Source organism: Xenopus laevis, chromosome 8L (genome assembly GCF_017654675.1).
Source record: "Xenopus laevis strain J_2021 chromosome 8L, Xenopus_laevis_v10.1, whole genome shotgun sequence".
NCBI classification, from domain to species: Eukaryota; Metazoa; Chordata; class Amphibia; order Anura; family Pipidae; genus Xenopus; species Xenopus laevis.
Genome location: NC_054385.1, coordinates 38,695,211 through 38,720,248, shown reverse-complemented (window position 1 = coordinate 38,720,248; position 25,038 = coordinate 38,695,211). Strand labels below are relative to the sequence as shown.

General features: G+C 40.4%; 1 protein-coding gene across 3 annotated transcripts in view; it reads right to left on the bottom strand.

Moving 5' to 3' along the window:
- Positions 1-21,340, bottom strand: part of nexmif.L (neurite extension and migration facto L homeolog) — a 233,338-nt gene extending 211,998 nt beyond the window's left edge. For 2 of the 3 annotated variants that reach the window (XM_018229817.2, XM_018229818.2), the window contains exon 1: positions 21,061-21,340. The gene's annotated coding sequence lies outside the window, so the exon portion shown is untranslated. Of the gene's footprint in view, positions 1-13,000; positions 13,713-21,060 lie in introns of those variants that run through there. The other variant, XM_041572722.1, reaches the window with a different exon arrangement.
- Between the last annotated feature and the right edge of the window lie 3,698 nt (positions 21,341-25,038).

Below are 25,038 nucleotides of genomic sequence, written 5' to 3'. Positions count from 1 at the left end.
TGGCAGCGTCCAGGCACCAAAGTCTGATTAATCCCCCTGATGTGTCCTTGTAGAAGTTAGCCCAAGGGCCCAGAAAGAGAGAGGGCAATTGAATTAAAAAGGGGTGAGAGGAAGGACAATGGCACTTGAGGAATACAGATGAAGACAAAGATAGACAGAGGCACTTTCATATGCTGCTCAGTCTGTACTGTGGGAGCTTCACTGACTCCTAATCATGGCACATCCACACCTTTGTGTCTGCAGAGAAATACTCTCAAATATGGAAACATACAAAATGTAACAAGGACACAGCAAGCCTCAAATATTAATTAACACCACTGGTGAGGCACGGCTTTATTGATTTCATTTTGAACAACTATGCTTGGTGAGACAGAAATAGTCATCTGATCAAATACAGGAATACTACAAGAATAGACCTATATTTACAAGGAGTTCAAGATCTGGTTTTAAACTCCAGCATCAGACTTGTAGAGGGAAATCTATTTTCCCATATCTGTGTGCAGTAATATATCACTGGTGTGGCCACTGAAGGCATCATTTTTTGTATAGTTGCCTTATCCGTTACTACTCTTATTCACTCTTTCGACAAAAATGTTATATTTACAAACCACTCTGCATATTCATGGTGTTGTCAAACTGCAACTCCCACCACCCTCACATAGCTGCATTTGATAGCAGGCTGGAGAAAGGCACATGCCTCGTTATCATATGTTTTGCCTATTGTTTGTATAAGGGAAAATTCTGTTTTGGTTATTTCTTGAGCTGAAAAGGGAAACTGCAGCTACTCCATGTTTGGGTTTTGCGAGATTTCCAGAGTACAGATAATCCCCCTGCATAACAGACTCCTGCAAAACAGTCACAACAAAGGGGGTATACCAGTAACCAAATTATCTACCTCTACTTTAGTTTCCCTGTTTCACTCATAAAAATACCAAAAACCATAGATGTTTCATGATTAAAGCAATAAGCAAAAATGTATGTTCAGAACAAGCCCTATTTATCAAACTCATGTTGAACAAAGGGTATATTCAGGGTTGGCCCAGACCCGCTCCCTGCACTTGCTGCTGTGATCTCTGTCTCCAGCTCTGGTCGCGGTAAAATGAGGTATGCACATGTGCACACACATAAACACACAAGAGTGGGCATGACGAAAGTGGCTGTGGCCAGAGGGGGATTTGCAGCAGGGTCGGGGCTCGGGGGCCCCCCAGTCCGACCCTGGGTATATTGCCCCTTTAATGGTGAAATCTGGACAAATGTGTGTGATATATGTGTGTGATATATGTGTGTGTGATATGTATGTGTGCATGCGGGTGAGATATCTGTGTGTGATATGTGTGTGTGTGCGTGAAATGTGTATGATATGTGTTTGTGATATGTGTGTGTGTGTGTAGGTGTGTGTGTGTTTGTGTGTGTGTAGGTGTAGGTGTGTGTGTGTTTGTGTGTGTGTGTGTGTGTGTTTTTGTGTGTGTGTGTGTGTGTGTGTGTGTGCACACAAACACGGCGCTCTCATGAGAGCTAATAAAGGCCGTGGGGAAGGCTGCTGAAAGTGTGTCAGGTATGATCAATATTTCATTCCTGAGATGAAGCTTCTGCTCCAACACAAAATAAATTGGGCTTGAAAAATAGTTATCTACACAAAGTAAAGACAAAAATCCTCATATCTGTAAAAAAACAAACAAACATGCTTTCATTATAAACCAAACAGATAAAAACGCTCATATTGTACAGTGAAATTCCCAGCTGCTTCTGCAGCAAATTACCAGGAAAAAAAAATAATAAAAGCCTGGTTTTAGATTTCTGCATCTTCGCAAGCAAAACAACCAATCAGCACAAAAGTTGGCACATTCAGGTTCGCACTACATGGGCCAATTTCATACAAATTAACAGTAAAAAGCTGTTGTGAAATTAAGGTTCACAGAAATAGGAAACAGCAAAGGGGATATCAATGGTAGCCAGGTAGAATGATTTCAGGCTTTCCACTGATTCCAAGGCCTTTAATAAGCCCGGTCCTATACAGATTTTCATACTAGATCAGCAGGAATTCAGTCTCTAAAAAATCTCTTCCAGCCACACAGGTATGGGATCTGTTATCCGGAAATCCTTAACCAGAAAGCTAAGAATTATGGAAAGGCTGAATCCCCTAGACTCCATTGTATCCAAATAACCCAGATTTTTTAAAATTATTTCCATTTTCTCTGTAATAATAAAACAGTAGCTTGTACTTAATCAAAACTAAGATATAATTAATCCTTATTGGAAGCAAAACCAGCCTATTTGGTTTATTTAATGTTTACATGATTTTCTAGTAGACAAAGGAGAACCAGACCCTTTATATTAAAATCCCCTACCCGCTACCCTACATAGACTCACCCCCCCCCCCCCTTGCTCCCCCCAGCCAAGGTGTTACCCTCTGTAAGGGCTCTTACACATGAGCGTTCCGACCTGCGCTCCCCTGCGTTCCGTTTTTTGGCGTTCAGCCGCAGGGGAGCGCAGGAATAGATGCAAGTCATTATTTGAAATGGGGCTGTACTCACTCAGGCGCGTGTAGGCGCCGAACGCAGGTTCAGACGCAACATGCTGCATTTTTCCTGCGTTCGGCGCCTACACGCGCCTGAGTGAGTACAGCCCCATTTCAAATAATGACTTGCGTCTATTCCTGCGCTCCCCTGCGGCTGAACGCCAAAAAACGGAATGCAGGGGAGTGCAGGTCGGAACGCTCATGTGTAAGAGCCCTAAATGCTCCCCTCATTGCAGATTTAAAGCATTAAGCTTCTCTTTGGTAATCTTCTTTGGGTCTTCTACCAGTGCTTCGGCAATTTCCGTTACTTTCAGCGCATGCGCAGTTGTAGGGTAGGGGATTTTAATATAAAGGGTTTGGTTCTCCTTTAAAGTATCAAGATCCAAATTACGGAAAGATCTTTTATCCGGAAACCCCAGGTCCCGAGAATCCTGTATAACAGGTCCCATACAGGTACCAGAGAATCAGACAGTCTATGGAGACCACTGCCAGCATGAAATGGTAGGATATGCAAATATAACCTTTATTCCTCTGAGCTGGAAACCCCTATGTCAGTTACCATATAGCAGCAGAAATAAAAACCATATCCAACAGCCTACACTTCTCCAGCTGCTTAGAACAATAACCCCCACAGTTGCAGGTTAAAGGGCAACTCCACATGAAAAAATAAAAATATAAAATGCTACACAATGAACAAAATGTAATTCTAAGCAACTCCAACACAAATTTTCAATAATATTATTATTTTATAAATTGAATCATTCTAAAAAGCACTATCTGTCTGCCTTTTACAGTTCTCCTCACAGCTCCTCCTGAAACAATGTAGCGAAAATGAACTTTTCATAAGCCAAAACCCCAGTTCCCTTACATCCTTCTTCACTGGTCTTTACGGAACATGAGGGAACTCGAATGTTGGTTAAAAAGGAGAGCTGCACTGTGCAACAGGAGAATGGCATTACAAAACTTTGATTCCCCTAAAAATTTCATATACAGACATGGGGCATCCAAAATATTCAGCACCTGGTGTTTTCCAGATAAGGGAGCTTTCCATAATTTGGATCTCCATACCTTAAGTCTACTAAAAAAATATTTAAACATTAAATAAACCGAATAGGTTGGTTTTGCTTCTAATAAGGATTAATTATATCTTAGTTGGGATCAAGTACAAGGTACTGTTTTATTATTACAGAGAAAGGGGGAATCATTTTTAGGATTATTGGGATAAAATGGAGTCTATGGAAGATGGCCATCTTGGAACTCAGCACTTTCTGGATAAAAAGTTTCCAAACAATAGATCCCATACACATTACATTATTTTTATTATTTGGGTTCCCCTTTTAAATATTAGTAGAGGTGCCGGTTGATGAAAGATTTCCTATATATTCCCATAGAGATACAGAGGGGTAGAGACTGGCAGAAAATTATTCGTGCTTAATAAGTGTAAACATAAACTTCCTAATGTGTATGAGAAATTCAGTGTGAATTTTAGCAGCTGCCTGCTTTTTATTCAGCTCAAGTATAAAAGAAAGAAAGGGAACAGGGCTTTATGTCTGAAAGCATTGTGCATGACACTATATATTTTCGACAACTGCTGGGTTTCTGCAAGTATATTTAGGCCTATATTTAGGGCCATCAAGTGACTATATACATCCTATAAGTGCAGTTCCCTCTGCATCGCTATGAATGAACAGTCAAAGCAGGACTGGTGGGGTTAACAAAAAATATAAACATATAGAGGTTTGTGGGCACCTGGAACAGACCCATTCAGGAAATGGGTTAAATGTGATGTAATCGCAAGTATAAAACATTTCTTTATGAATGAAAAGATAAATCTAAGCAGCTTTCCAAAATACACAAATGAAATATTATCTGTTTGTACCTTTCTGCAATCCTGGCTCTGACTGCTGAAACTGAAGTCAACTTTCCTCCAAGTCAGATGCAGAGGTCAACTATATTCCAGCCAAGACAGGCTTGTTAATCAGCTGGGCTACGCGGTTTCAAAAGTCAGAACCAGCAGTGCAGAGAATAGCAAGGGACAGACAGATACTGCTTTCAATAGCATATTCATTTACAGAAAATATGTAATGATTGAATAGTGGATAATTGCAATTTTATGTTTATCTCCCCTTTAGTGCAACTTCAAAATTGCAGCTATTGACAAGGAGAGTAAAAAAGGCATATACATACTGTATTACTGTTCCTCTCACTGGGGTAGAAGTACTAGTGAGTACCCTAACTGACTGAACAGTAAAGCCCCTCTATAGGACCAGTAACACCAAAAAATAAAAGCATTTTAAAGGGAAAGTCAACCCCAATACCTAATAGAAGAAAACAATCCTAAGCAGCTTTCCAATATAAATTTATTAAAACATTTCCAGTGCTCTTAAAGTTATTTGTAAAAACAATTGTTATCGAAAGCAGCATTTGCTTAACTCCTGGTTGTTACTTTTTAAACAACGTTGCAAAAGTCATAGTTCCCCAGCGAAGACAGGTCTGTTAATCAGCTGCCTTGTCTTACATTGTATCAACAGTCTAAGCCATCAGGGCAGATAATAGACAGGGACAAACATTGCTTTTAACAGCAATAAATATACAAATATTTTAAAAACCATAGAATATGTGTAATGAATGTATAATGCAAAGTGGCTTAGAAATATATTTTCTTTTATTTGGCAAACACTTATTTTTGGGTTGACATTGGTAAAAGTTATGTGTTTGCTTTAGAAAGACTACTATTGGTTATATAAATAAGCTACTGTGTAGCCATGGGGGCAGCCATTTAATCTGAAAAAGAAGAAAAGGCACAGGTTTCTTAGCAGATAACAGATAAGCTCTGTAATCGAATACAATGTTATTGTACAGTGTACCTGTTATCTGCTATGTAAGCTGTGACTTGAATGGCTGCCCCCATGGCTACACAGCAGCTGGTTTATATAAATTATAGCCGTTTTTCTGAAAAAGAGACACAAATTTCAACAGTGCAGGGAAACACTACATTATATTTTAATTACTTTGAGACACTTTCATTTTTTGGTGTTATTGTTCCTTTAATCGGGCTGAACTCCATGGTGCGGCTTTTTCCGATCCGACGCGATGAGAGGAAGCGGATGCAACGAGCCGGATGCTCCAAATATAAATTAAGTAATAGGAATGTCCGACATTCCTATTACTTACATTATATTTGGAGCAACCGGCTCGTCGCATCCGCCATCGCACTCCTAGTAACAGGCTGGAGTCCACTCACCACCCGTCGAGTCAAATCGGATGGTGAGTGGACGCCAGCCTGTTACTAGGAGTGCGATGGCCCCTATACTCTGTGGGTGCTTGGTGACTGATAGCCGCAAACCGGTTGATAATAGCAAGTGGCGGATGCAGCCCTGGCCTCTTGTAGCCGTATAGGTGGTAGTGGGGGCACACAATAAATATTTTTTGCTTAAAACTGTGACAATTTTTCATAGACATTTTGCCTTATCACATCCTGAGCTCTAACGCCTTGATAAAAGGATACATCATGAACTTGCACACATGAACTATAACTAGAAGCTTCATCGATTAATGCTGCACGAGGGAATGCAGGAGATTTGAACTGACATAGGAACTGTGCATAATATGCAATTGATTTTTTACTTTTGTCTTTCCCATTTTTTGCTTTTTCACTTTGATTTTTTACATATTTTTGCTATCTATGCATTTGTCATTGACTGGTGATTTTTGGTGGGTAGCACTTTAGTGTTTATTTAAATGAAATAGCATTTACACAATTAAGAGTAAATGAAGCCCTTTTTGGGATCGGTGTGATACATAATTTATTGTATGGGTAGTTTACTTCGAATTTACTCGTGGGGATTTTTAATTTATTTATTTAGACATATTTATTAACAGTTCGATTCCTTTTAGGAAACGTAGCGACTGGGATACACATCAGAACATGTAATCTTTTATTATGTATTATTTATATATCTATGACACATTTTAGTGGGTTTCACAATAGTAGGTGGGCGTAGAGACTAGGGTAATCACCTGGGCATAGTTTAAAAGTTCTGAGGTATATATAACTGTGTGACTATGTAGTGTGAGCTAACGAACATGTGAGTTCATTAAACTAGTGTTATATAGAGTCAGTGAGAGGGACATTAACATAATTTATTATAATGAGATTTGAAAAATATACTTAGTTTTATGGAGTTAAGGTATAATATGGCCCAGTGATAGAACGAGTTGTCCATGTCTTATTAGATCCTCATGTATTATACACAGTAGCAACAACAAGTAACATTGCAACACTGCTGTTTGTTTTTAAGTTTGTTTGAAACTGTTATATAAAAGTAGCCTTTTGGTTCCATATAATGGGTTTAGATAAATTAACCATTTAAGCAACACTGATGTGCAGCCATGAAAGTAGGTTTGATTGGCAGTCGCTAAATGCTGATGATTACATCACGTCAATCAGACTGTTTTTTTCCCATGTTTTATCATGTGTATAAAATGCATTTTCAATATTGAATTGTTACTTTGAGAAAGGCCTGGGACCCGGCCGAAACGTCAGTTCTACAATAAAATAAAACATTTTTTCCTTTTAAGAAGTCCTGAGAGTGCGGACCTTATTGCATTTTGGATTGGATAAATATGTGTATATATATATATATATATATATATAGTATATAATATGGGAGACAGCATTTCTGTAATTCTGGGTTTTCTGGATAACAGATCCGATACCTGTACCCAAAAGGGTAGGGTACATTGTAAAAGGTCAGAAAAAATAATTACTTATGAAACTCCCCAGCATTTGTTAGTGGGGTACAGGGGGGCCTTGAGATGGGAAAGCAGGATTTTCAGGATGCAGAGTTTGTGCTGGAGTGGGCAGGGCTTGGCTGAATCATGGGCAGAGTTTTGGGATGATTAGCGAGGGCCTTTTTTTTTTTTTGCTTGCCTGTCAGATAAAAACAACTTATTTTATACAATATTCTAATCAAACACAATAAAGAAGCTTTAACAATAAGAAAATCTCATTGCTGTAGCTATAATTCCTTCCTGGGCAAAGAATAGACATTTCCAATACTGCAGTTTATCCAAACCATAACAGAGCCTGGCAGTGTTTCTGCAGGCACATAAAACCAGCCAGCCTCCAAGAGGTTAATCCACCATCCGTAAATTCCTGAGATCTGAAACTGTAACCAAATGTTCCCAGAGGAGATTTCCATCTTTCTCAACGCAGATGGTTAATTGTATTAACAACCAAATTTTTCACTGGTGTCCGTTCCAAGCAGTCACTCACTTGGCCACTACTTGCCAGCTCCCTCGTTATTATGTAAATTATAGCTACTGCGTGTATTCTGCTTTTGGCACCCGCCATTCCTGCTTCTAAAATATCATTTCTGCACATACTGTAGCGGCACTGACTTGTATGTCACAATGAATAGAAAAAGCGACAAATATACAACTGGAGAGGAATTGTTGGTCTGAAAGAAAAATAGCCTTTGGCAGAGATAAAGGGGTTTATTTTTCATGCCGGGTAAAGTAAAAAAAAACACAAATTGCCACATTTATTGCCCACAATGATTTCTCAGTACCACAGTGTAAGTGCACTCCCTGAAACCCCACGCTAGAGGTGAAAAGATTTGAACTTTTAAGTAAATCGCTCCACGCACGCCATTTCTGCAAACACAGGTTCCTAACCATAACAAGCTAGCCCTCATTTATTTATTGTGAATTGCTGGTTTTCTAAGAGCACGACCGCATGTAAAGTAAGGGGGTTAAAGGAAAAGCTCAGCTGTACAAAATAGCTCTGCAATAGCAAGTTCTACAGGTATGGGAACTGTTTTCCGGGAAACCCATCAACCAGAAATCTCCGAATTACAGAAAAGTCATCAGACTTCATTTTATCCAAATAATCCAAATTTTTAAAAAGAATTTCCTTTTTCTCTGTAATAATAAAACAGTACCTTGTACTTGATCCCAAATAAGATATAATTAATCCTTATTGGAAGCAAAACCAGTGTATTGGGGATTTTCTAGTATGACATAAAGATCCAAATTATGGAAAGACCCATTATCCAGGAATCCTGAGCATTCTGGATTACAGGTCCCATACCATTTAAATAATCAAAGTAGCTTTCAAGACAGTCTACATTTTTAATTAACAAATGCTTGGTTGCTTAGGTTAGACTGTGATCCCCAACCAGTAGCTCATGAGCAACATGTTGCTCTCCAACCCCTTGGATGTTGCTCCCAGTGGCCTCAATGTTGGTGCTTATTTTTGAATTCCAGGCTTGGAGGTAAGTTTTAGTTGTATAAAAACCAGATGTACTACCAAACAGAGCCTCAATATAGGTTGACAATCCACATAGGGGCTACCAAATGGCCAATCACAGCCCTTATTTGGCACCCCAAGAACATTTTTCATGCTAGTGTTGCTCCCCAACTCCTTTTACTTCTGAATGTTGCTCACGGGTTCAAAACGTTGGGGATCCCTGGGTTAGAGACCCTAGTAACTAGATACCTGAAGAGCGAAACAGTGATATCAATGACCAAACAAATCACACAAATTACAGATCACCTACGGACTATCTTGGAATGTCATAGTCCCAAGCACCATTCCTACAATCCCAAGGAAGCTGTTGGTTGACTTCTACCAGTATACAGGGATGGGAACCGTTATCTGGAAACCCCTTATCCAGAAATTTAAGGGAAGGCCATCTCCCATAGGCTCCATTTTAATCAAATAATTCAAAATTATTTCCTTTTTCTCTTTAATAATAAAACAGTACCTTGTACTTGATACAAACTAAGATATAACTAATCCTTATTGGAAGTAAACCTATGGGGTTTAATTAATGTTTCAATTATTTTTTTAGTAGGCTTAATGTATGGAGAATTACTGCAAGACCTCATAACCAGAAAACCCCAGGTCCCAAGCATTCTGGATAATAGGTCCCATACAGTATCTGTATAACATGAGTGCATTTGTTTATTAGGACTGGCCAAACACATTTCTGGCAACAAATGTTATATAATGTGGATACAAGTTTGCATATACATTTCCTGTTCTATTTAACCCCCTGAATGCCATAAATCATAAACACTCCAGCATTAGCTGTCAGCACATACATTTTACATCTCTTTGTTGTCCCAACAGGCAAGGGTTTAAATTAATGTATATTTATATAATGTTTATTATACATATTTAAAGTCTGGGTTGTCATCAGTAACTATAGGGCCCCATACTAAGTCAGCAGGGCACCTGCCTCTGGGGGTCTCAAATATTAGCCCAGTGGTCACATGAGCACACTAGGTAGTGGGCCAAATAAATAATAAATGAATGAATGAATGAATGAATGAATGAATAAATAAATAAATAAATAAAAAAAGGCCCTCAAAGGCACATCTACTCCTGGGATCTGCCCTGGTCCGTCCTCATTTATCCCCAAAGCTCCTCCCACAATCCAACCAAATCCCACCCACTCTTGTGAAATGTAAAACATTTTATATTTTGGGGCCCCAACGATTTGCGGTGCTTAAAGATAAAGTATGTATTTTATTATTTGGCTCACAAGTTAATACTTTCAAGTACAATTTAGATCTGTAACCTGGAGTTCTCCAGATTTTGATGAACTGCAACTCCCAGAATTTCATGACAGCCAAAATCTCAGTTACTCTTTAAAATTCACTATAATGACCCTAAAGCAATGCTTAAAAGAGCTCTCCACCAGAAACTTGTTTTTTTTTTTTGTTTTTTTTTGGGTTTTTTTATTTGTAAAATAAGACAATGTAATTCTAAGCACCTTTCCAAAACATATCCATTAAACATATCCAATGATTTTAAAGCAATTTCTAAATGCAATTGCCAATGAAGGATTATCTGTCTGTGTCTTGTTCTGTTCTGTGGGCCTGATTCTAGGAAACCATGTAGCAGAAGTCAGTCTGGCTCTATGTTTGTTGGCCAGTTGCTTGTGCAATATTGCTTCGGAGTCAGAGCCAGCAGTGCAGAGACTATAAACTACCAGATACTGCTTTTGTAACTATTACATTATTGAATAAACTTAAAACCAATGAAAATGTTTAAGTTATACACACACATTTCTGGGAGTTTTAGGTTTATTCCCTAATTTAATATAAAATGGCATGAAGTTATATAAATATATTCTTCAGTGCAAAAAACAGTTTTGTGGTGTAGGATCCCCTTTAAAGCTAGTCATATGTTTACAGATGTTTTTTCCTTCTCATTAAACCTTAGGAAGTGGTTACACACCTCTCCATTAAATTCCATTTGCACCATATTCAGTATGTTACCCATAAAATGACCCCCCTTACCAGTGTCAGACTGGGAAACCAGGGGCCCACCAAAAGACCTTAGATCAGGGGCCACTCTCAGCACTATTATAATTCCTCTCCTCATGCAACCTCTATTCTGCTAGTCTATATTCTTTACATGGTATAATCTCTTATTCAATCTATTTAGCCTCTTTGTTCTCATAGAAATAGGGAATGACCATGAAATAGGCCAAATGTTTTGAAGCAGGAGGGCCCACTGACACCTGGGCCCACCGGGAGTTTTACTGGTATCCCTGTGGGCCAGTCCAACACTGCCCCTTACCTGTGAGCACCGAATCTTTGGAAGTACCGATATGGGACCGGTTATCCAGAATGTTCGGGACCTGGGTTTTTCCGGATAAGGGGTCTTTCCATAATTTGGATCTCCATACCTTGAGTCTACTAGAATATCATGTAAACATTGATTAAACCCAATAGGACTGTTTTGCCTCCATTAAGGATTAATTATATCTTAATTGGGAAAAGGCAATGATTTTTTTTAAGTTGAATTAATTAGAATGGAGTCTATGGGAGGTGGCTTTCCCCTACTTCGAAACTTTCTGGATAACAGGTTTCTGGATAAGGGATCCCATACCTGTACTGTATACACTTATGAGGTGTGACAGGGAATGACTGCTTGACCCCTCCAACCTACAAATGTGGGTGCACCTCTCCAGATCACTAGAGATACACTTCATCTTGGGCAAGAATCTGTGTGTTCAGCCAATCTTTCTATGAATGCATTGTTTTCTAACACATCCATCATCATTAAAGGATCAGTAAACCAAACAAAGTGTTCGGTATGCCTGTTTTCTGCTCCCCTGTACAGGGGAATAGGATCTATTATCTGGAATGCTTGGGGCCTGTGAAGATTATTATTCCATAACCCGGATCACCATAACGTATATATAAATATAAATGTATTAAAAACACATTTGTCAGCAATGTGAATGTAGGCCGCTTAATTACCATAAAGTAAAAGGTACTGTAAGAAACTGTTTGTTCAATTAGGATCCCATGGAAAATGGCATTGCCCTACTCTGAAGCTTAAATATTGGATCATGGGTTTCCAGAGAACAGATCCCTTATATGTACTAGAAATACTTGCTTGAGAAGCTCTAGTATAGTTTCTATAGACAAGATAATATCTGTGCAGCCATGGGGGGTGTAGGACCCAGAGTCATATAGTGGATAACAGATAAGAATACAATGGTTTTAGCCATAAAGTGGAGATGCGCAGAGTGAAAATATCTCTTCTGATGTAAAGCATGACTGTTGACGCAAAGCTTTATTTTATATATGATGAAATAATATATCTTCCCAGCACCTGAAAACCAGTATTTGGCATTCTGTTACTGTTCTTTAAAAATGACCTCTTTATCAACATATTCTGCCCACTCTCACAGCTACAAATAATCCCAGTGCATGTGCCCCATCACAACCAGAAAGAGGAGGTGCAAGTCACACAGAGCACACGTTACATGTGAGCAAGGAACACGCCACACGCTCGCACCTCGGTGTAAATCTGGGACACCGGCTGCCACGTTTCGGTGGATGAAATGAGTTACATAACTGGGAGGGACGGGGCCAGAGTGATAAGTTTGATTTGCCAAGAGCATTTAGCAAATGTGTGAGGTGAACAGAAGCATGGCACGGAGAGGAATAAAAGAGAGAGGATGAGAGGAGGGTAAGGGAGAGGGGTTCGGAGGGGAGGAATGGGAGCCAAGCTGCACAAACAGTGCTTTGATTAGAAGGCCATTCACAAAATGTAACCTCCTACTGCAAAATACTAAAGAGGCAGCTTCATTTCCACTGCACCCCCTGTGCTGGCAGATAGGCCTGCAATCCATCCCAACAGAACAAGGGTCCCTCATTCAACATGGCACAGGGTGCTTTTAATATACACAGTGAATTCAAATGTTATCAGTGATCTAAAGGCCTGTGCACGTTGCCTGGGACAATTCTATCCATTGAAAGGATACCATATACATGGAATTGTTTTGTGGGCCACATGCGCATACAATACGGATTGGACTGGTCCAACATGCAGCTGGTGAGATACAGCACCCAGAATCCCTTGGCTGCCTCAGGCTGTCAGTGGATGCTGGAAAGTGTAGTTTCATGCCAGCTAGAAGGCTTGGGGGGGATACGAATAAGACAAGGACTTACCTAGTTGAAGGTATCCTCACATGCCAGGGGCTGGCTCTTGCTGCTTGTATGGAGGAGTGTTTGGGGTCAGCGCTCCTATCACTCTACTAGTAAAGTGCCCACTTTATCTTCTGGCTTTCTAGTGGCAGGCTCATTGGTTGGAAGCGGTGGAGGATGAATGGTTGTTACAGCCTCTCCAGCGATAAACCACTTAGTGTCCTCTGGATCAGGGAGTCCCTGTAGTATCTCAGTAGTGAGTGGGTGCCCAGCAAGTGTGCTGGCTCAATAGTACCCTAATCCAAGGTGGCTCAGTGCTGCTCAGGGCTGGCTCAGAGAATAGAGTGAGGTGGCTGAGTAAGTGGCTGCCCCTGTGCCCTGGATCAGTGAGCTCTTCCCCCTCCCTGTGCAGTGGGCAAGTAGTGGGAGCGAGAGAGAGAGCGAGAGAGAGAGAGGGAGCTGTGCTTGCAGCAGGTGGATGCTCCTCCCTGTCTCTGCTGCTCAGTGCGCTCCTCCTGCAGGATGCTGCATCCTCCCCAGCGCGCACAGCCCTTTGTGCAGCATCACTCAGCTCTCTGCATCTCCCGGGAGGATGGGGGGGATGGAGTTCAGGGGAAAAAAACACGCATTTCTCCCCCTTGATCCTCTTAGAGCTTCAGCATCCGCTTCCCCCCGCCGCTAATGTCTCTGTCCATCCCGGTATTGAGCTACAGGACCCGGGAGCGCGCAGCGACCTGCCATAAAGGGCGCGCACCCGGAACAGCGAGAGCGCGCGGAGGAGAGGGAGATCGCTGGGGGTGCACGCGCAGAAGGGACCATGAAGGGAAAACGGGGGGAGGAGGAGGAGGAGACGCCGAGATGTGGGAATGGAGGGAGACAATTGTACCATTAACCCCTTGATCGCACAAAGCGTGTGAACAGGCTTCAGTCTTAATATGAGCGACAAGTTGGAAGGGATTTCGGGAGCTGTGGTGTCCCTATGTCCCCTCTATGCACCGCGAAAGCCTGGCTGCAACGGTCATTGTTGGGTGGTCGCTGACCCCGCCATTTCAGCCCTCGATGCACCAGGGTGATGCTGGGAATAATCAAACCTATTAATGTATTAGGAGAAATTGGAGGCCCTTTACCTGCAGTCTTATAAGGGCCAGTGAATTCCCAACCCTGGACTAAAGCTACTGCCAAAATGAATATATATATATATATAAATATATACACACAGACACACTCAGAGGAGGCACATGCATTTTGTATTTCATACTGTGCGCACACTCTGACCTTTCTGATGAGAAATGTCAGGTCAGTTATTATATAACCCCACTTATTAATGGATATGGCTAGAACTGATATAACAGCCCATTCCCTTTCAATCCATTAAACAGCAGTGTACAAGTACCTATCCCACATCCAGTACATTGCACGCAGGCTTGCCAGGTCTCATTTTCAAAAACCAGCCAAAGGCACCTACAAAACCAGCCCACAACTAGCCAAGAGGTGCTTCAAATGTAGCCCAAAAATAGCACAATATGTGGGGTGAAAAAATCGTTTAAAAAACAAATGAATATATGTGAAAATACGCCTTTTTTGAAGTTTTCGCAAATTTATTTAGGCCATAAGGCCTAATACTTATACAATTACAATAAATATTGATAAATCGGCTCAACCTCTAGACATTTTGGTTTGCAGATTTTTGCCCCAAAATTGTCTGGAATTGAAGAAAGTCAGTAGAAAACGTGAGAATATTTAAGAGTGACAGGAGACTGGGGTACAGAGCCCAAAATCTGGTAACTCCAGACTTCTTCACAAGTCAGTCCCATTGCATGCTGGGTATTGTCGTCTTACATTAAACTTGGCAGTTGGCAAATTGTTAAATAAAAACTACATTACCCAACATGCATTGGGAGGCACAGGCTTGGCACATTAGGGAGGGCAAGAAAAAACTTTGGCTGGTTTCCAAAGTACAAACCAGCCAAAGGCCCAGAAAGTAGCCCAAATCTGTACCTTGGTTAGTTTGTACATTCAAAACCCGCCTGGGCTGTAAATTAGTAGCCCAATTTGGCTGGAAAACCACCAACCTGGCAACCCTGATTGCATGGGACTAGTGTATCCTCTGGGGTTGTGTCTGGGCAAGTGATTGGCTGCTTTCACTTAATAGTGTCCACATCCCAGTCACCAGTGTGAGCAGTCCCATAGGTTTCAATGTGATAAGTAACTGCACTAACTGGATGGGCCCTGTAGAGACAGGGGAAAGTCCCCAGCATGGGCACATGTTGTTTTCTATGGCATGTTCTGCAGCGCAGCAAACACAACATTATTTGTCACTATAAACACATTTATGTGCTGTATTGATTTTAATAAACCTGCATTTTTTCAGGCAATGGCATAAAGAATAAATGAGTTGGAAGGATCTCATCATACATACTAGTTAATGTCAGCTTTTATTTATGACAGAGACCAGACACACAGCTCCATCATTCATTCACTGCACTTACTGTGTCCTTTGCTTTCCCAGCCGTAAATTGTTGGTGCATTATAAAACAGATTATATCTTGTAAAATATAGGTATGGGACATGCTATGCTATCCAGAATGCTGGGGACCTGAGGTTTTCCAGCTAAGGGATCTTTCTGTAATTTGGAACTTCAGTCTGCTATAATTTCAACATTAAATATTAACATTTCAACATGAAATAAATCCAATAGGTTGTCTTTGCCTTTAATAAGGATTAAGTATATCTTCGTTGGGATCAAGTACAAGGTACTGCTCTGTTATTTCAAAATGTTGAATTATTTCATTATAATGGAGTCTATGGGAGACGACCTTCCCGTAAGTCAAAGCTTTTTGGATAACGGATCCTATACCGGTATATAGAAAATAATGTGTCCCCTCTGCTGTTAGAGCTGCCATCAATAACCATAGAACCCCATACTACTGCTTTAGCAGGGGACCCCAATTATTAGCCCTGGGTGATGGGTTTTGCCAACAAGTAAAATGGGGCCCTGTAAAAAAAATCCCTTGCTCTAGGGCCCCTGGATCACCCTAACCACTCTCAATTATAGCAAAAACTCCACCCATGTCTTCTGCTAATACACAAGTTTCAGTGAGTCCTAGGAGAGGCCTGGACTGGCAATCTGTGGGTTCTGGCAAATGCCAGAGAGGGTAGACAATCACTATTGGGCTGGTGGGGGGCTACTTGGACCTCTATGTACCTGTAATGCCAGGGCCTATTTTGAGTCCCAGTCCAGGTAGGGGCACAGATTATAACCAAAGACATTGCAAATTTTATCTTGATAAAAATAATTTTCTTTATCATTATGAAGGCAGCTGTGTGTTAATTTCTCTCTATGTTGTCCAAGACTGACATAGATAAGAATATACATTCAAACCCTGACTTACACCGTTAAACCATGATTTCATCTCAATTTAAATAAAAACTATTTGCCCTCTGTGAATTCTACTTTTCAAGAAATCAAGCAGTTTAAAATAGTAGCCATGAAATAGGCCGGCCACATGGAGAGTGCAATGCTATGGGTTAGAATAGATGATATGAAGATCTAGAAAGAAAGAAAGCAGAAACAAGAGTAACTAATGATAAAAGGAGAACAGGGCGATATAGGATTGTTATTGAAGGACCATGAGGTTTTACTTAAGTCTTGGATTTTTCCCGTTCCATATGAATCGTGATACCATAGATTTAAAAAAAAGAACGGGGTATAAAAATAGGGAGAACCTGAAAAAGATATAAAATTTTTGGTAAAAAAGACATTTTAATGGCTTGGATTCTCCCAAACCATGATAATTTTAATGGTCCCCAATTCTTAAGTAATTTTTGATGTGAGTTCCTTAGCGGTAGCACTATTCTAATTTTACTTGGCTCTTTATTTTATTGTTTAATTTCCACCTAAATAATGTCAAATGCAAAAATGACATTCTTTTTTAAAAGGCCATAGCAGAATTCAACCTGCTTCTGGTAGTAAAGTGATGTTTCTAAAACCCTCCCATTTTCATTTCTCTGTTATTTAACATAGTGCGACTAGAGTGCAAATGGTTCATTGGCAGTAGTATCAGATCAGTAGGTATGAAGTTGTTTAGATTCATAGAGCTAGAATAAATATATTACACAGTCCAACAGCCTGCTCTTTATACACTCTGAATCCTTATGGGAAGATCCTTATGCATTAAAGAGGATCAAAACATTGTTGCTCAACCATACGTAATCCAAATGTTGCTGCACTACAAATCCCAATATACTGTAACACGTTATTAATAGTTAAAGCATACTGGGAGCTGTAGTCCCAGGCTGCAATTCATATGATTCTGACCCAATGAATGGAAGACAATCATCCAATGAGAATTGCACCACTCCTATTGTTGAATCCTCTTGTACACGTATAGGATCAGTTATCCGGAAACCCGTTATCCATAAAGCTCTGAATTACGGAACGGCCGTCTCCCGTAGACTCCATTATAATTGAATAATTCAAATTTTTAAAATTGATTTCCTTTTTCGCTGTAAAAATAACAGTAGCTTGTACTTGATCCCAACTAAGATATAATTACTCCTTATTGGAAGCAAAACCAGCCTATTGGGTTTATTTAATGTTTAAATAATTTTTTTAGTAGACTTAAGGTATGGAGGTCCAAATTACAGAAAGAACCCCTTATCTGAAAAACCCCAGGTCCCGAGCATTCTGGATAACAGGTCCCATACCAGTAATAAAAGCCCAACCAGAGAGCAGGGGTTACAGTTGGGCAGTTTTGCATGCATTTTCTTGCACCTTCTCCTATTATAAGAAGCAGTTCAATACTGGCCAGTCTCACTTAATATTTTTGAACAGGTTATGCACTGTTCAATTAAGTCCCATTAGAAGGCTTTATAATCCTGTGAATGTGCAAACCATATTAAAGCCATTGAATTTCTGGGAATAGCTGCTGCCTGACCATTCACTTCAATTCAATAGAGCTTTTTGTTTTTCTTTTCTTTTTTTTTTTTTAAAGATTTTTGTTAACTGACTGAAAAGCCTGCTAACAATTGTGCCCCCCCCCCCCCAGGCTTATGACTAGCCATCAGAAATGGTAATTTCCAATGATTCTGCATAGAAAATAAGGACTCATCATTGCAATGTACACATGCATGAAATTTGCAAATAAACAACAAAAATTAAAAAGGTTAAAAACAATGGTAAGGGATCCCCAATATAATAACCCCCTCCCCCCCAAAGAAAACTTATATTTCACAAGGATGGTGCAAACATTCCAATAAGTGAGTAGCACATTAGAAGCCTGTTTATCTGGAGTGATGTTAATTGTAACCTTGACTATAAATTCACACAAATCAAACAAAATGAACTGAACGGAGGATTTTTGTTTCCGGCTAGTTCTGTGCATGTAACAAGCAACATGAGTCAGTGAGAGCCCTGCCAGCACCTAACGGAGGAGCAGAGTGTTGCAAGGAAATAAATGGCAGCTGCTTCCTAGCAATAGGCAAATACAATTCAGGGTATAACTAATTAAATAAAGGCAGAGGATTAGGCTAGGAATGCTGAACCTTATGTTAAGTGCTTACACTGTACCTGCTCACAGATGTAACAGCTTTATGAAAGTTAAAGGGGACGTATGCCTTCCCTAAAACTGACTCTATTGTTCCCCTAGCCCTCTAACGTAGCTATCCCAAACTTAATTACTAATGCATGCAAATTCCCGATTGGAAACTCATCCTTACCATCTCTCATTGTGACTTTATATACTCAATTTCACTGTGCAGTTTTGCACGTCAATATTATACTATAATCAAACTTCAGAAGGCTGGATACATTATTAGCTTTCAAAACTAGAACAAAAAAATGTTTGCTGTGTTGCTTTAACCCTTATTAATAATTTGGTGAATGCTGTTGTTTCATAGCATTTACATAGTTACGTGGTTAAGTTGCAAAATACCAAAGTCCATCAAGTTCTACCCCTCAAAATGAAACCCAACACCCATACATTCACACACTCACACCAACCCCACCATACACTCAGATAAACTATATATACACAGGTATGGCATCTGTTATCCAGAAACCCATTATCCAGAAAGCTCCAAATTACACAAAGCCCGGCTCCCATAGAAAAAATGTCATTTATTTTCTTTTTCTTTTTCTCTGTAATAATAAAACAGTAGCTTGTACTTGATCTCAACTAAGAAATAATTAATCCTTATTGGAAGCAAAACCAGCCTATTGGGTTTATTTAATGTTTACATGATTTTCTAGTAGACTTGAGGTATGAAGATCCAAATTGTGGAAAGATCTGTTATCTGGAAAACTCCAGGTCCCAAGCAGTCTGGATAACAGGTCCCATACCTGTACCAATATCTATACACTATACATGATGTTCCCTGAGGGTTGTGCACCACATGAAGGCTTACCTAAAAGCCACCGATAATACAAAGAATTGAATTCCTTTAGGGAGCTAGTTCATTGCCAGATTCAGGGCGATTTAGTCGCCTCTTCTGCTGGCCGACAATCTCCCCGAACTGCCTTCCGCCTGCTATAATCACAGAACGCCAGCGTCAATGCACTAGTGGCTCTTCAATTTCCGAAGTTGCCTCACGAGGAAACTTCGGGCGACTTCGGAAATCAAATCACCACAAGTTCATTGGTGTTTTCTCATTATAGCAAGGGGAAGGCAGTTCGGGGAGATCGTCGCCCCGCAGCAGAGGTGATTAGTCGCCAGGCGACTAAATCTCCCTGAATCTGCCCATGTGCTAGCTCCCTTAAAGACGAATGTTTACAACATGGAACAGTAGTGATAACCCCTATGAAAAAATGGCACTCCTGGAAAAATCACAAACACAACAAGCCCTGCATTCAAGGGTCCATTGAGAAGAACCATTATCCTAACCGTTATCCTACAGAAGCCTGAAGAATAACCAAAAAATGCTATGGAAATTCAATAACTCTATCCTCACAGACCTGGAAAAGTTGACAGCTGCAGATTTCAAAATGATAAATAACTTTAACTATGATCGGTACAAGAGCAAGTTTTATAAATATATGATGAAGGGAGTAGCCCCAGGGCTGGCATATATTTTTCATTCAAGCATACACTCAACCCCCCGCAGTGTTCAGGATGTTTACACCAATTACATACTCAAATACAGAGGAGCCAGCAGCACCCAACATCCTTCAGGGAAACATATTATACCAACACCAATAAATAAATAAGGTGTTTACATTGGAAGTCGTAATTATTTTGTGTATAGGGCCAACATATTCTGCAGCACTTTACAGAGATTATTCATCATTCACACCCGTCTCTGTCCCAGTGGAGCTTACAATCTAATGTCTCTATCACAATATTGATCAAGAGCTTGCTTGTATGCATTTGGAATAAGAGCTGTAACAGGAGCACCCATAGGAATCCCACACTCTATAGTGGTCCTATATATTCAATAGCAATGGTGCTCAACCCCAATCTTGTTGGGGTGCAACTTCCAGCATTTTCCAACATATGATTACGATCACTACAAAATAAAAATGAATCCCTGCCAGCTCCATGTCAGCACTCATTGGGTTTAGCTTTGCCCCACTACTTCCAGGATCCTCCCAAAACAATGGCAAAACTAAAGAAGGAGCAAGAGCTCATCCATTTACAAGGATTGCCTGTACCCTTGGGAATTAATACTCAGGGCCAACAAGGGTAGGTAGGGTAACCACCTTACACATTTAATACCCAACACATATTGAATCCACACCTTGCATGGCTAGTTAGCAATTAATTGAGATGCATGGCTGCACATAAATCAGTTCAGTCAGCAGCATGCATCTCAATTAATTGCTAACTAGCCTTGTAATTAATATGTAGTCTGTATTAAAGTGGTAAGGTAGCAACCCTAGGTGTAGGTGACTGGGGAGGCCCAGGGATCCCAACCTGTCTCCAAACCTTTAAAAGACCAACACCTTTACACTTCCAATTATTGTGTCTTGTTTTTGTCCTTTTTGCATCTACTCCCATTAGAATAGAACATTCATTTTGCTTTGGGAAATCATTGAGCATGTCAGTAAGGTGTGGTAGGGACTGGTTTTGATCCATAGGATACATTACCTTAGTGCTTCTTCTCTGTATCAGGTAGGGCACTGTTTTGCTATGGCTGATACCACTTGTTTGTCCTTGATCCTAGTAATGCATGTTTCATCTGCCCAGGTCAGTTAGGTGGATCTAGTCCCATTCTTGCATCTGTATAGAATGTTGTCTGTGGCTCATGGCCTTCTTTGTTTTGATTTTAGGGGTTGGCGTAAACTGCCTCCTTTTCCAAGGCTTAGGTTAAAAGAAAAACCTGGTAGCTTAGGGATCCAATTTGTGAAGACTTTGGTTGTACCCAGGTGATTCCTGAAAGCCTTCAGCTGTAGGTAATGGAAAGTTCTCACTCCCAGCATCCTTCCTTCGTAGGTCAGAATTGAGCTCTAGGAGCTGTGCATAGGGTACTTTGTGTTACAATTATGTTCTTATTTATCAGAGAAATGTATATTTTATACATTTCAGTGATTCTATGCATGGATTCCAGAAGAGATATGGTGTCAGCAGGCAAGTAAATGTATGGATTTCACTCTGCAGTGATTTTAGGGCTCAAATATATCAGCCAAGCTGGATATATCTACAGTACCCTTGCATCAATAGACTTGCTTAAATGGAATAGCTAAGCTGCATATTTTAAGTAATACACCGGCTTAAATGCAACAGCCGAGCTGTATATATGTGTTTATACACTTCACAGATTCAAGGTTATATGCTGGCTTCAAAGCAAGAAGAGGCAAAGGTAATTTACAGTTTACAGTCATGGCTCCACAGCCTGATAATATGTATGTTTAATTCAAAGCCAAACTGAATACTGAGTCCTGTCACTGGTCTGCTGGGGTCTGGCTATAAGGTTATTTACTTAAATAATTATCTGAACATTACCATGGCCCAGGGCAGATACTCTCATTGTTATGCTCCAAGCCTCACAGTACAGGTATGGGACTTGTTAACCAGAGTACTCAGGACTTGGGGTTTTCCGGATAAGGGATCTTTCTGTAATTGGATCTTCATACCTTAAGTCATCCATACAATCATGGAAACATTAAATAAACTCTATAGGCTGGTTTTGCTTCCATTAAGGATTAATTATATCTTAGTTTGGGTCAAGTACAAGGTACTGTTTTATTATTTCAGAGAAAAAGGACATAATTTTTTAAAATTTGGATTTTTTTTTTTTGGATAAAATGGAGTCTATGTGAGCTGGCCTTTCTGTAATTTGGCGCTTTCTGAATAACGAGTTACCGGATAAAGGATCCCATACCTGTATAATACTATAGTGAACAGTTTGCATGTAAACCATGGGTTATACATTGTGCAGGACACTATAGGTTAGGGCCAACTGTGTTTTCTTGCAGTGATTGCTGATCTTCATTTTTTATATTTTCTTAAAAGGGGGGGTCACTGACACTAGTAGCTAAAAAACTGTGCCTACGAGACTACAATTTTGTTATTGCTACTTTTTATTTCTTATCTTTCTATTCTGTCCCCACATAACTCATATTCCAGTCTCTCAATCCATTGCTTGGTTGCGATGGTGAATTAGATCCTAGCAACCAGATTGCCTAAATTCCAAACTGGTGAACAAAAAGCTAAATAATTAAAAATACACAAAAATATAAAATGAAGACCAATTGCAAATTGTCTCAGAATATCGCTCTCTACATCATACTAACAGGTGAAGGTGTAAGGTGAACAACCTTTAAATTCTGGTGCTAATTGTGCTGGTTTTTTTGGAGCTGCCATGAAATGTGAATTGGAATGTATTACTAATCAGCCTTCTATAGTGATTTTTATATTCTATATACACAGTATATTGTGAGTCAGTTTCTAACCTCTGTGCAGTGAATCAGCAGAAAATAAGGTGGGGAGCTACTGGGGGTATATTCAGAGCCACAGATCTTCAATGCTAAAGGGTTGTGGTTGCCCTGGGCTGGTTCAAACCCCCCAAAATAAATAGTAAATAAATATATATATTTGGTGTGTTTCACTTTGTATTATTTAACCTTGAAAAAGGCCCCAAGCAGGTGCAGAAACGTTGGTGCAATTTATGAAAAAAAAGAACTCTGAGCAATACGGACATTTGACCACCTTCATATTCATATACTGTCGTTAAAGTCTCTTAGTTCTGCAAAGGAGGGCAATGGGCTGCTGTGTTTACAAACACTAGTAATTACATATGGTATTAGGTAGCATTTTTTTCTGAATTTCAGCAACAGTAGGAGGAGGTGAAGTATATGTCACCCAAATTCCACAGGGCCTCAGTCATGTGGGCATATTTGTAGGCTATAGAAATGTGAGGTGCTCAGACTGTTAGTTGGTGGGTGTGGAGCGCAATTGATTAGACTCACCATGTGGGTGGCTCATCCGCTAGAGTCCTGCAGCGGGTCAGGTACCTGCGGGTTACACGCAGAAAAAGCAGGCACCCTGCGGAATCAGGGGAGAATTTTCAGGTGTGGGTATACCCGCGGGTCTGCGGGTCGTGGGTCTCATCTAAATTTCTTATCTTATGTAATATTGTCTATATTTTACTCCTTTTAAAGTTTTACAAAACGTGTTTCTATCCCCACCCACTTTTGATGACGTCACTTCTGGTTTGCAGCTCCATCACTTCCTGTTGGATGGTGGTCGGCGGGTTTCAGGTAAGGCAGGTGCGGGTCCGGTTTGGGTAGTGGATCAAAGTGGGTAAATATGAGGGTTGCAGTTTGGGTCCAGTCCGGGTTTTCGAAATTAGTTCCACACAGGACTCTTATCAACCCACCTATTATATACCCTGTGTCTGTAATGGTTATGTCTGTAGTGGGCCAATGCTCTGGTTTGCTGCACCAGTCTGGGTTACTACAGCAGATTCGCCATGCCTCCATCTTCTTCATACAGCTGCGCATGCTCAGTAGAGTGAACAGCTGAATGACATGGTGCTCATACAGAAGTACCCCAGACTGATTCATTCTTTGGCCCGGGGTAGCCTGAAAGCAATTACAATCATGGGGCAACTTTTGGCACCCCCCAGTAATTATAACTTCTTCCTTCTCCTTTAAAGGAAAACCAAACCCTAAAGTTAAAAAAAAACATACCGCCTACCCTACATAGACCCCCCTCCCTCCCTCCTCTCATCATGTTTAACGCTATTTATGCTGGGGAATGCCAAGTATAGACTACCAACATTTATAGGGGTCTGCCAGGCAGGCCCGGACTGGCAATCTGTGGGTTCTGGCAAATGCCAGAGGGGCTACTATAAGGTGCCATAGAAAGTCACTATTTAGTGGGCTAGTAGGGGCTGTTTGGGCCTCTGTGTGGGCTGTTTGGGCTTCTGTGTACCTGCAATGCCAGGGCCTATTTTAATTCTCAGTCTGGACCTGCTGCTAGGTATAGTCCAACATACAGCTGTAGGGGCCCTGTGTCTTGAGATCTGATTTTTAATACTCTAAGTCATAAGGGAGCTTTTGTCCTTGGATCCAGCATCTAAAGAACCCTTTATGGAGGGAAAAACATAGATTAATATTAAGTAACTATGATTAACACATATATAAAGCATCAACATAACCTTTAGTGCTGGGCAATAGAAGCACTGACATAACTATAGAGGAAGCAGAGCCGGGGTCTATTATTGTAAAGAAATCTCCTTTGTTAGAAATCCTAGCTTTATGTATGTCCTGTATTTGCATAAAGAAATATTCCAGCAGTGTGCCACAGACCATAAAGTCATGATGGTTTATACTAAGAATCCATGAGAACATAATGGGTTTATTATGCAATGGAAGGGAGTCACATGACAAAAATCCCATAAAGGTCAGGTCTGTGACAATACAGAACAATATCTATAACCTGAAGGCTCGGTACATCTGCCAAGGCACAGAGTGAAAGGTCACGTAAAGCCCAGTGACAAGGCACAAGCCCCGGTGTCAATCAGTAGCTCCCCAGGGAGATATTCGTAGGCATCAAAACACATTCAGAGCATGTTTCACCCATTTACTCCCACACGTGGCAGCGATGCATTGCCGAGCAGCT